Source organism: Thermobia domestica, chromosome 2 (assembly GCF_964235325.1).
Source record: "Thermobia domestica chromosome 2, izTheDome1.hap1.1, whole genome shotgun sequence".
Classification (NCBI taxonomy): Eukaryota; Metazoa; Arthropoda; class Insecta; order Zygentoma; family Lepismatidae; genus Thermobia; species Thermobia domestica.
The window spans coordinates 329,733,610-329,746,915 of record NC_137455.1 but is presented as its reverse complement, the minus strand read 5'-3'; the positions used below and the strand labels follow the sequence as shown (position 1 = coordinate 329,746,915).

Genomic DNA, 13,306 nt, shown 5'->3' with positions numbered 1-13,306 from the left:
AGTTTTCTTCTGAAGTGTGGAAATATAAGCGGAAGGACTTATTAAGGTAGGACAAAGTATTCTGTTATTTTCTTTATTGAAGAAGGACTATGGCCAATATTTCCGTGATTCGTGATCTCCATACTCACCTTTTCCTAGAAACTTCGGGACATTGTTTATTCATACGGAACTGTCCGTAAACATTTAGAGCATTTTTTTTAAAAAATTCTTTTTAAAAGAAGTAAACAAATATCCTAATGCCTTGGTTGCATTTCTAAAATTAATTCACGGATATAGGAACTATTAATTTCATTCTTGAATAAGTACCATAAAATTTTTGATTATTTTACTAGTGAAATTTGTATACTTTGATTTGATCTTCAATCATGCATTTATTTGTAATCGTCATGTGTCAATATTTAGATCCTTGAAGCCGTCATTATAATCATTTATATGCAATCCAGTATTTATTTATATCAAGTATGGATTATTTCTCTTTTAAACATAAATCGCGTTTAAGATGTGTGAATGTAATGTAATTTCTGTTTTGAGTAAACTATGATTTAGCGTCAAAGTCTAGTTTTTCAAATTTTAACATTTGTATAGGTTGTGTTAGGGAAATATGTGTCAGAGCGGTAAACAGGCTTAATATGATTTTATTGTAACTTGTCAATTTTTATTATACTCATTCTTAAAAGAAACAATCAATATAAAGCTTCCAAAGACGTGCTATGTTGAGTAAGTTTCAGACAAATAAGTGTAAATACTCTTATCTCGTAATATCGTTAGAGTCTCATAAATAAGGTAAACAACTTAAGATACTCTGAGAGTAAATCCCTTCGGAGGTACCTATCTGAGCAACGAACGCAGATAGGGTCCATAGCTATGGAGAAACGTGTATTCGCAAAATAAGGAATCAGTGAGAAAATCAGAAAGCGTCGACAATATAATTATTTTGATCAATTGGCCAAATGATAATAATAGTAGTACTATATATATATTTCTGTGTAGTGCATTTGAATATGAAATATTTGTGTAGTTAGTGTTGTGTAACGATTTTTATTGTGAATTGTATTATTTTCCAACTGATATAGTATGTGTACAAAGCTATGTTTTGTTTATGCAAATCTTTTAAAATTGAAAATTCATTAGAGTTCATTAGAAACAGTGCACTAAATTTTCTCAAAAGCATACTATCGCTTCTAAACTATTTCTCCAGTAAGTCTTGCAAGCAACCTAAACCATTAATTCTTTCATTCCGCAATCCGATTCTTAAACTTATTTCCATTTCTTTTATTAATAAAAAGAGGTAGTAACTGTGGGCGAATTACTTAATAGTCGGTTATGTCTAGGAGGAAAACAATAAATCATTTTGTTAATTAATATTCAGTTTAATAGAAATTTTTGTTTGTATAACTACGTCATGGTAATTATAAAGAATCGAATATTGTCAGTTTAGTTGAGTAGAAATAGATTGTTGCTGAATTTTACAGTCAAGATTAAATAATTTGAATATTATGTTGTACAGTGAAGAATGTGTTAAGAGAAATCATATTATTTGGTCAAAACAGTCAAAAGTCTGATTCATTTTCAGTAAAGTCAATTAATTCATTTTTTTTGTAAATCCAAATTAACTTTCTTGTTGATTTTTGTAGATATCACCTTATTTCTCGTTAAATTTATTAAAAGTCTATTTGACGTTAGAACCAAAGCATTTATGTGGTTATCATTTCAAAGATATGCCTATTTCTTTAACCGGTATTAGCATACCTAGAAGAACTGAAAAAGTTGAAATACGGTTACATTGACCATCAGAAATTTTTATCTAAATTAACTCATTTTTTTTAAACTTTAAATTAAACTTTCCTTGTTTGTTGCTTTTTAACTATTTTTGCTATCTCCACACACTTCGGTGACAGAGTGATAGTCAGTGTAGCCAACTGAACAAGCCATTAGCGAAAAATCTTTCTTTCAGCTTTGCAGCTTGTGAGATTTTTGATCCGCATGTTTAAATCACTTAACCATTAACTACGCACCTGTTTTCCTAGCGCCTTGGAGACACCGTTATGGGGAAAACAGGATCGATTAGACTTAGGTCATCTTTCGTTGTACATATCATTTTTTTAAAAAAATTCAAAACCATCTTAGCAAAACGGTATTTTTATCTTGGAGAACTGAAGTTCGAGCCCCGTGGAGTCAACTTCAATTCTCCAAACTCTCATTCATTTTTTTAAATGTTATTTGTGTAATAGGCAGATGAGTTGCCACTCATCAATACCATTCACTTTTCAAGTACAAGGTCAGGTATTCATTTTTCTGATGCATATTAGGCTCATCCGTGAGTGCCTTAATTATTCATTCTAGTGCAGATTAAATATGCAAATTAGAGATAAGGAATCGAATTCCGAAAACAATACGTTTCATATTCCTCGTCGCCCGAATACGTAAGATCTGCTTATTCGTAATATCACGCAGTAATTCTATTTGGCAGCCCGAGCAGAAATTTTCCTTTAATTATTAGTTATTTTCAATCGTTGCAAAACTTAACGCCCGAGACAATAACATTATCATTACAAAACTTGGCTTCCAATACAGGAACCACAGTGTTACAACTGTTGCTTGATGTTGGGGTCAGTGGATACGCGAATGCACCAACGCGCGACATGAAGGTTCTGGTTGACCACTACAAACCACAACACAGGAGGACCGACGCATTGTGTGTGAAGCATTACGTAATCCTATGATGGGTGTACTTGTCATCCGAACTCAAGTAGCGGAGTCTCTACAACACCCTGTAACATCCGACACCGTGTCTCGATGACTAGTATCAACTGGATTGTGGGTGCTCTGTCCCCTCTGTAGGTTACCATTAACACCAATGCAAAAATGACAGCGTTGGTGTCCCACTCAGACAGTACGGAATCCTTATAAAGGACAACGGACCGGATCATGTTCAGTGATGAGTTTGAATTCTGCATTGTGACAGACGCCCATCGTGTACATGTGTGGCGGCGGCAGAAGGAGAGGTCACACATAGCCAGTATTATGGAACGGCACATCGCCGTTACTCATGGCATCATGGTATGAGGAGCGATCGCATATGACTTTCGGTCACCTCTCGTAATAACTCACGGAACCTTGAGGGCACAGCGAAACGTGGGTGAGATTCTACCACCCTGCGAGAGCATGCTGGTACATTCTATCAACAAGACAACACTCGGCCACACATAACACTGTGTCTATGCACTGTCTACATTATATTGAGAATCTTCCTTGGTCAGCAAGGTTACCTGGTCTCTCCCCAATGGAACTCATTTTGGACTATATCAGACATCAAATCTATTCCACTGCCAATCCGCAAGATTTCGAGGCGCAGTTACAGTATCTATGGATTAACTTGCCTCAGGCATCGATACGACGGGTCCAGACTAATTCAAAAGTCACATCAACGCATGTACCTAGGTATCTGTGTTTGAAGGAGTGCTACAACTTCCTGATATGCATAATGTAATACATTCGCATAACCAAACACGTTGTCGGATTGAACTGATTTTAAATTATTACAATAAAGTTGTATGGGTTTGCAATTCGTGAAGTTTCATTTCATTCCTCCCATTGTTTCTGGGTCTTCATTTTTTTGTCAGTGGGTATATTTAGCTAGTCTGTTGGTGTGTCCATCTGACCAAGAGACAGAATATCTCAAGAACTACTCAGTTTATCATCATAAGTTTTCGATAAGATGTAGGGGTTCAAAAGTTATGAATCGATTTTTTTGACGGAGAATATATTCAAACTGGAAGTGCTGGAAATTAACCACTGTAGAGATAAAACGGTAATAGGTAGCGAGGAGCGATTTCCCGTAACCGATTAATCGTACCAAGAATACATTTCTCTCGCATCCTTCACTCTACTAAAGCCGGAAGTGATATAATGCACTACAACTTACAGTTTTAATGTTGATCCACATAAAATAAAAACGATAACAGGTAGTGAGAAGTTTTTTTCTAAAAATCAACTTAGTGTTCTAAAACTAAGTACCATCTTATCTCTCTTAAACCTCTCTTCGAACCGGAAGTGGCACAAATCAACCACTTCTGGTTTCAACACTGTTCGGTATTAACTAAAAACTGTAATAGATAGCTAATAGTGATTTCCTACAATCGATTAAGCGTCCCGAAAACAAACTCCATTTTTGTAATCTCTCTATTAAAAGAGCTAATGGTTGAAATCTAATACCACTCCCGGATTTAATATTAATGTTTCAACGCCATACAAACCAACCTCCTTCACGTGGTGTACATATGGCACTGCTGGTTGTTCTTATTTTATATTTTTGTAAATAACTCAAGTACAACAAACAATTAGATTTTTTTAAAAAAAGAAAATCATTAAATACTAGACACTGTTATGATGTTAAATACTGCGCACTAGAATGTCATGTCTAAATAAAACACCTCGTCCTCTCGTTGGTCTAGTGGCTAGCGCGTGCACTAGGGGCGGCTTTAGGATTTTCATTTTGGGTATTCCTGCTCCCTCGCTTATGGATACATATACACATTTGCTTGATTAATGACAGTAGAGAAATTACTTTTACAGTCCTGGTTGGTGCTATTTGTTAAATAATTATCTATCATTAATATAATTAGTGGAAAATTATTTACCTTTATTGTGTGTTTTAGCGTTTATATATTTTTCAAAATTTTTGGGTAGGCACGTGCCTACCCAGTCTACCCGCTAAAACCGCCACTGGCGTGCAACTTTGAAGCACGCGAGCCTCAGTTCGATTCGTTGTGCGAGATCATTTAAAAAGTTCAAAGCATTATCATGGTTTGGATTCCACTGGAAATGATAGTTTCACATCTTATAATGCCTTGGTGTTGAGAAGGAACGCGAAATTTCAACCAATAAAAATAAAAGACCTGAAAACATTTGGTTTATTTAGAAGAATGAGTCATAAGCGCTACAATATTCCGGCACACAATCCTTCTGTATTTATTAGTGTACAGTACAGTGAAAGCGGATTTACATTCAAAGTATATGCCCTTATGTTGGACTTAGTGATGTGAGGAGGAAATATTTTTCCGGAAAATTTTCCGCTCTAAAAATATCAGTAATCAAGTAACAATCCCTCACCAATCATAAAATTGATTGAATTCATATATAGAAATGTTAAAAAGTGAAAGATTGTTTAAAGAATCTGAAAATTTTCATGGCTCAGACAATTTTCAATACTATGTAGGAACAAGTGAAACAATTTTTCATAAATCGAAATATTTTCTCTTCTATGGAAAAATTGAAGAACTTTTTATGAGTCGGAAAGTTTTCATCATTTTGAAGCAAAATGTAAAACAACTTTTTGTGAATTGGAAAGTTTTATTGCTCTGTAGAAACAAGTGAAAGGAATTTTCATGAATCGGAAAATTTTCATCACGATGTAGAAACAAGTGGAAAAAACTTTTCATAAGCCGGACAATTTTGGATATTATGTATAGTGATGTTAGGTGGAAAATTTTCCACTATATTTAACTGCACATAGAGCTACAAAATTGAATTTCTGTAGAGGAAAGTTAGTCAGCAACAAATTATAATTTTCCAATTAGCTTTCGGGAACCGGAAAATTTTCTAACATTTCAAGTTGGGAAGTAAAATTTTACACAGTTTCTCTCTCTCTCTTCCTCTGCGAGCTCCTTCGTTGCTAAGCGGTTAGCATACGCGCTTTTGGCATGGAAAACCTGGCTTCGATTCCCAGCGGGATCTTATGTAGTTCGGATCCCACGTTAATCAGTTAGTCCCGTCTTGCTGCTGAAAGGGACGTTAAACTCAAAATCAACTCAATTCAACTATTCTCTCTCTCTCTCTCTCTCTCTCTCTCTCTCTCTGTGTGTATGCAAGGTGCAAAGAACATACATCGAGTTCGTAGAGTACAAATATTCCACTCTATTATTTAAAATTTCAATTTATTAAAAGTCATGAATATTTTCCGATTCATAAAAACAAACTCCACTTATTCCTACATCGTTGTTTAGCCGTAAAATATATTGGTAATAAATATTGTCTTAAAAAGTTTCATGAAGTGAAAATCTAACGATTCTTCATTTCAAAAATGTTTCAAAAACTTCAATGCGTTCTTCCCTCAGAATCCACCTTTGATCTTACAATATTAGATTTCGTCAGTTTAATACGCATAAGACTGTTTTCTGATAGCTTTACTACTTTTATAGATTTACATACTGCAACGTTTATAAATAAGTAGATATAATATAAAGTGCCTACTACCCAATTTTTTGACTACCCAAAATTCGAGTTTAAGTAACTCATGAAAGCAAATAGTGACCATTTTCTGGAACTAAACATTTATTTATTCATATATTCCAGAAGAGAAAGTGTAATATAACAGTAAGGAAACTGATTTGTGTAGTTGTTCTTCCAATAAAATTATAAATGAAACATAAAATGCTGCACTATTAGCACTGCGTTTTAAAAGCAACTAGTAATTTCATTTTAATTTTCAAAATAAAAAAAAAAAAAACATATTCCTTTTATATATATCACTTGTTCTATCGAATCGTCATTATTTTTAATACATTTTTATACATAATAATGGTAGTTTTACAATACAAATATTTGCTATAAGATGTTGATTATACAAAATTCCAATATCGAAATTATGATTTACAAGTGTTAAACACAATACAATCATTTTTGCTTATTTTCTGTTACAAAAAATAATCTTCATAAGGAACTTCTATGTAGTTATTTCATTACATAGACAGGCCTAGATGTGAAGAAATAGTAAAATTTTCTGTTTCTGAAATTGATAAATTTACAAAGATTTCTTTTCAATTTCTTATTACATTTTAAATATTGGAATGGGATATTTGTTCTCTACGAACTTGATGTTTGTTCCCTGCATTTTACACACACACACACACACACACACACACACACAGAGAGAGAGAGAGAGAGAGAGAGAGAGAGAGAGAGAGAGACCGTATATTTTTACTTCCCAACTTGAAATATTAGAAAATTTTCTGGTTCCCGAAAGCTAATTGGAAAATTATAATTTGTTGCTGACTAACTTTCCTCTACAGGAATTGAATTTTATAGCTGAATGTGCAGTTTAATATAGTGGAAAATTTTCCACCTAACATCACTATACATAATATCCAAAATTGTCCGGACTATGAAAAGTTTTTTCCATTTGTTTCTACATCGTGATGAAAATTTTCCGATTCATGAAAATTCCTTTCACTTGTTCCTACAGAACAATAAAACTTTCCGATTCACAAAAAGTTGTTTTACTTTTTGCTTCAAAATGATGAAAACTTTCCGACTCATAAAAAGTTCTTCAATTTTTCCATACAAGACAGAAAATATTTCGATTTATGAAAAATTGTTTCACTTGTTCCTACATAGTATTGAAAATTGTCTGAGCCATGAAAATTTTCAGATTCTTTAAACGATCTTTCACATATTAACATTGGTATACATAATTTCAATCAATTTTATGAATACTGAGGAACTGTTACTAGATCACTGATATTTGTTAAGAACGGAAAATTTTCCGGAAAAAAATATAGAAGAAAATTTTACACCTCACATCACGGCTAAACAACGATGTAGAAATAAGTGGAGTATGTTTTTATGAATCGGAAAATTTTCCGTTTCAAAATTTTACGGAAAATTTTCATCACTAGTTAGACTGTATGCAGCCACCTTCCTGCCGGTTCCACAAATTCACGTCGATATCACAACTTGTTCTTCGAGGCAAAGAAGTATGTCACTGCTATTTCCACCTCCTGCTCGTTGGTGAAATATAATGATTTCAGGAAGTGCGCCATGGACCGAAACAGGTAGTAATATGATGGGGCAACTTCAGGACCATATACCTAGTGTGGCGTCAGTTCGATGCCACCAAGTTCCTGAATATTTTGTAGCGTTTTCGAGCTAGTGTGCTTTGCATTAACCTGTTGCAGCGGGACGCGCTTCTCGTTTACCAATGCAGGATGTTTTGGGATAGTGGAGCATGCATCCACTTCAACTGTTCACAATAAAGATCAATAGAAACGAACTGGAAACGAGTTATGCCCTCGTCGTTCCACCATATATACAGGGTGTTAATGAACTATACCGACAAACTGTAAGAGGTGATTCCTCACATCAAAATAAGAAAAAAAGTTCATATGTCGAAAAGTGCATAGTTTCAGAGCTAGGGTTGTACAAAATCGCGAAAAATCCAAATTTCAACAGACCCTATTTCGAATTTCAGAAGCTGTGGATTGTGGTCCTTTTCAGTTTAAAGGAAGCCATGCATACACAATTCAAAACTGCATATTTCATCAATTGTCAATAAATGTAGAGAGTATTCCCTACAGGGTGTAATTCTCAGATGTTTCCAATAGAGTTTTCAGATATACCCTGATTTCAAGAAGGGTCCAAACTCCAAAGTAGGTAGGAGGTAAACCTTGACAACAATGGACATCCAATGCTTCGGAGGGAAGTCGGAAATGTTAGGAATCGGTAGCTCCATGTTTTCTTGTGTTCGGAATAACGTGTGATGACACGTATTCGTCACGGTATATTTCACATTTTCTTCACTTATAAGCGTAAAAGAAAATATCGCACCATGCGTTTTCCCGAGTACGAGAGACCGTGCTGCTGACGATCCTTAACACTTCCGACATCCCGCCAAAGGATTCCGTGTTCATTGCCATCAAGACTTATCGATTGCCCACTTTGGACCAATCATAAAGTCAGAGCCATCTCAAAATTCGGTTGATGGCATGTCTGGGAAGTTCACCCTGCAGGGAATACTCTGTACACCCTTGAACATTAATGAAATGTGCATTTTTGCACTGCGAATGCGTGACTTCCTTTAAGCTGATAAGGACCACCATGCACAGTTTCCCGAATTCGAAATAGGGTCTCTTGAAATTTGGCTTTTTCGCGATTTTGGATAGCCCTAGCTCTGAAACTTTGGACTTTTCGCCATAGGTCCATATGAACTTTTTTTCTTATTTTGATGTGAGGAATCAGCTCTTACAGTTTGTCGGTATAGTTCATTAACACCTTGTGTATATATATAGTATGAGTTTATGCTCAAAACTTCTGTTTCACAAGTTCTAGAAGTTGGCCCTGGCTCAAAACCACTGTTTTTGCACATTTAAATTTCGTAAAAAAAAAAAAAAAAAAAAAACTTTTGTTGCGTGTGTCAATCCGTTTTAGAAAAGGTATATCACGTGGATTTTGCTGCGAATTTCAGCACACATCCACTCTTCTCTGGGCCTGTGAGCTGAGGTCTCATGTGGTACCATGCAGCAGCTCCTAATGGTTATCTTGAGCTCACACTGTGACTCACTAAATAGACTGGGACATGGCAAGTTGTTTTAACAATTGTCGTGTAATAGTGGATGAATTTCCCCTAATGGCATATCGTATGACCCCAGAATCTGTTATCCTGGAGCAGCTAGATCTTGTCTGACCTACAGTTTTCAATCTGCACTGAATTTTTGAAATCAATACGTTGCTGTGGGATGATTCACTGAACTTTCCCCTTTCAAATGACAAATAATTTCGACTGCTGCCGCAGCGATATGACTGAGTTCGAACTCACACAGTAACCATGCAGTGAGTGTAACTCATACAACATACATTATTGAGCATTCATTGTCACTGTCATTAACAATTGATTGAAAATATTGACTTAGTGGCGGTCTCCGTGTTAAAGAGTACGCTTGGCACACTACCTCTTGTGTCAGTTTGACCTTGCACACGTGCCTGCTGCTTAGATTGTGAAAATATCGCGAAACTTATGACCAGGACCCGGATTTTGTTGACCTAAAATTTTCTAAAAAGTGACCTATAAAATGACACTAAAATTCCTCAAAAATGACCCTAAAATTCACAAAAATTGACCTTAAAACTTCCGTTTTTTAAAACGTTTATTTCGTTAAACATTGTCATTTTTTGAATATCTATTAGATTTTAATTGCCATTTCTCTTTCTCAAAAGTTTTGTTTCAGTTGCAGTCTATTGACCAGTCCATTGTACGGCATTGTACGTACTGAAAGCGTCAATTCACTCCCGAGTTGAAACTAGGAAGCACACTTAAAGAATAGATGTTCGCAAGTGTAGACTGTATACATGAGAATAATAAATAAAAATCCCGTTTAAAATCTTTGTACGTGTTGTAATCCATTTTTAGTTATTCACGTGATCACATTCTCTGTGGTCAATAATCCAAAACCATCTGTTTGACCACCTACAAACTCCTACCTCTACTCAACCAGCTAAAGCTTAGTATTCATTAAATTTTTAGGAATGCTGTCTTTCCACCCCAATAGTCGGATGCATGAAAAGAGGTGACTTCGTATTTTTTAAATCCGTAAACAGTGTTCATTTTAAGACTTCCTTATGTAGAAGGAAAAGAGAAAAATGACCAAAAGTGACCTGAAAGTTACCTTAAAATATTAAAAAATGACCTGAAACTTCAAAACGGCAAGAAGTGACCAAAAGTTGACCCTAAAACAATATAATTTTAGAACCTTGAGTTGAAGGATAACGTTTTATTTAAAGTTGCCTTGTCCTATGCGTAACAGAAAAAAGTTGACTTGTCAACAAGATCCGGGCCCTGCTTATGACTCATTTAGTCAGTACTTGTGACAACATTTATCAGTACTATTTGTTTTAGGGGTAAAGTGCAGGGGAACGCGGGGGGACGCCGTCCCCCCACCTTCAAAAATATGTACGGCGTTCCCCCCCAGTTTGTATTCTTAACAAAATACAATGGTCATAGATAGGCAGGGGGACGGCATGATATCATGCCACTACGTACCATCCCCCTACATTTTCAGATCCACTTTCACCACTGAGAATAAGGTTATATATATGAACTTACCACAGGTTATATATTCATATTCACTCTGAAACTTAAGGTAAATGATTTACAAGTATACAGAATTCCATTCCCAAATAATTTGTTTAAATAAATGTGAAGGAAAATGTTCGCATAAAACATATATACGTTGTACGTCTATCGGGAGTGTCATATGGATTTGCAGGGTATCAATTGGTCCTCTGAGTTTGACATACCTGTATATTACCTGTCATTTGGGAAAATACCATATTATACTTTAGAATTATCACAACGAACAGATAGGAGACTATTTTTAGAAAGTGCAAATAATGAGTACAAAGAAAACAAGAGAATCACTGCTCTATAGAAATTATTTAAAATAGTTGAGATATTTTGAAGTGAATCCATTTCCTAAATCTAACATACGAAGGGGAAGGGAGAAGGATGGTGGTTCAGTTGTAAAGAACTCACTTCTGGTGTAAGGGTTCAGTAGTTCGATTCCACCTATGTAAGCTTGTGGTAGACAATTTCGTGTCCGTGAGTTTTCTTTCGAGGTTCTCCCGTTTCTTCCCACTTTTTCATTCCACGAATTCTTTGATAATCATTCAGTTTCATTAATTACATAGCCACAAATAAATAAATAAATAAATAAATAAATAAATAAATAAATAAATAAATAAATACAAGCTCTGTGCACCGGGCCCCAAGGTATGGGTTCGATGTATTATGTTACACAGAATCCAAATTTTAAAACCCTAGGATGATTGGTTGTGTCAATTTTGTTTTGTGGGCGAAAAACGTGTGTCCTCCCTATCCAAAATTGCTCAAATTTTTCGCCCATAAAAATTGATACAGTCAATCGTCCTAGGGTTTCGAAATTTGGATTCTGTGTAACAAAATTCATCGAATCCATACGTTGGGGCCCGGTGCACAGAACTTTTAATTTTGTATGAGTGGCTGTGTTGTCTGTTTCTTTTACCCAAAAAAAATGGCATAAGCATGAGACGTAAAGAGAAAATTTAATGTTTTTTTTTTTTTTTTTAACATCTGACATACAATTCCAAACAATTTAGCAAAGAAGAGAAACAAGAAATAAAATCAAGTGCAATAATATTAAAAAAAAAAAAAAAACGGCAATTGTTTTTAACTCGTTAGTAATTATAAGATGTATAAATACCAGTGAGCTTGGAGGTTTATGTGGTGGTTTCCAGCAACAGGTTGAGACTCAGTCGCCGCGCCGTCTTCTTAGTGATTTGTGACTTCGAACCGTTATTATAGCATCCAAGCGTCCAGTCCATTTGTTCTTCGTTGTTTACGATAACACATACACTCACACATCGAAGAGGCAGCACTGTTGATGATTTAGTAAAGCCACGCTGCTGGTTTGTTGCATCCTTCGGAGTGATTCACAGCGATATGAAGTCGGCGGAAACTACGCGCACCAAGAGATTGAGAGGGTTATACGATATACATGTGTTTCTCTAGATATGTGTGTGTGTGTGCCATAGAGACAGAGAGAAGGGGGCGAAGAACATGCGCAATCCTCCCAACGGTCTCACGTTTCGCAGATACAGTTTCCTGAGCTTTGAGTTTGGTTTGCTAGAGAGAGGTTCCATCTCCCTTTTAATCCGATAAACATAAATTACATCTATTTCATATCAAATGTCCCTTTCTAATGTGATTATGAATTCATTATTTCTTAGAAACTTACTATCTAAATTTTTGATTTCATAGAAATATTAGACTTCATAGCGTTGCATTGCTAATACACTCAACGCTAATTGTTCCTTTGTAACATCACGAAAGAACGATATGGGTAGGGGGCAGGGCTGGATTAAGAGAGGGGCTTAGGGGGGCTGTAGCCTCGGGCCTTCAGATGGACGGGGGCCTCCCCTCTGATCAAAATCTCAGTTGGCTTTCTAAAAAGGATCATAGAAAATGCAATCATCATCATAAGATTAAATATTCCAAAAATATGAAACATAGTCCCTTAACTTTCCTACTGTGCTTTTACAGAATTGTATTAGGTGAATTCAGCAGGGGCTTTTTTTTTTTTTTTTTTTTTTTGTAGATCTGGGCCTCCAGATGGGTTAATCCGACCCTGGGAGAGGGAAGGAAACGATGATTCGGTGATAAAGTACGTGTGTAAGGGGTCCTAGGGAATGTGAACTTGGGTGGATATAATCGTGTCCGAGGGTTTTGTAATGGCTCTCCAGTTTCCTCCCTTATTGTCATTCCACCAATACTTACACAAAAATCCACTTTCATTTATGAATAACCTTTAACTTACATGACAATTCTAGAACATAAAACTGAATTATTTCATTTTATTTTTCATTTATATCGTTCTTTTCTTTCTTTTTCTTTCCTTTTTCTTTTTTTTTACTAAACTGAACGATGGCGCAGTCCTGGGGGCAGAAATGGAGTGGATCAGTGGGTCGTAGGTCAAGATTTCTGAATGGGTCAGTGGGT

At 35.5% G+C, this 13,306-nt stretch overlaps 1 long non-coding RNA gene across 1 annotated transcript in view; it reads right to left on the bottom strand.

The window, feature by feature from the left end:
* LOC145678691 (uncharacterized) overlaps nucleotides 1-12,291 on the bottom strand; it is a 273,884-nt gene extending 261,593 nt beyond the window's left edge. The window contains exon 1 of the long non-coding RNA XR_014130426.1: nucleotides 12,012-12,291. This is a non-coding gene — a long non-coding RNA (uncharacterized LOC145678691). The remainder of the gene's footprint in view (nucleotides 1-12,011) is intronic.
* Nucleotides 12,292-13,306: the final 1,015 nt, after the last annotated feature.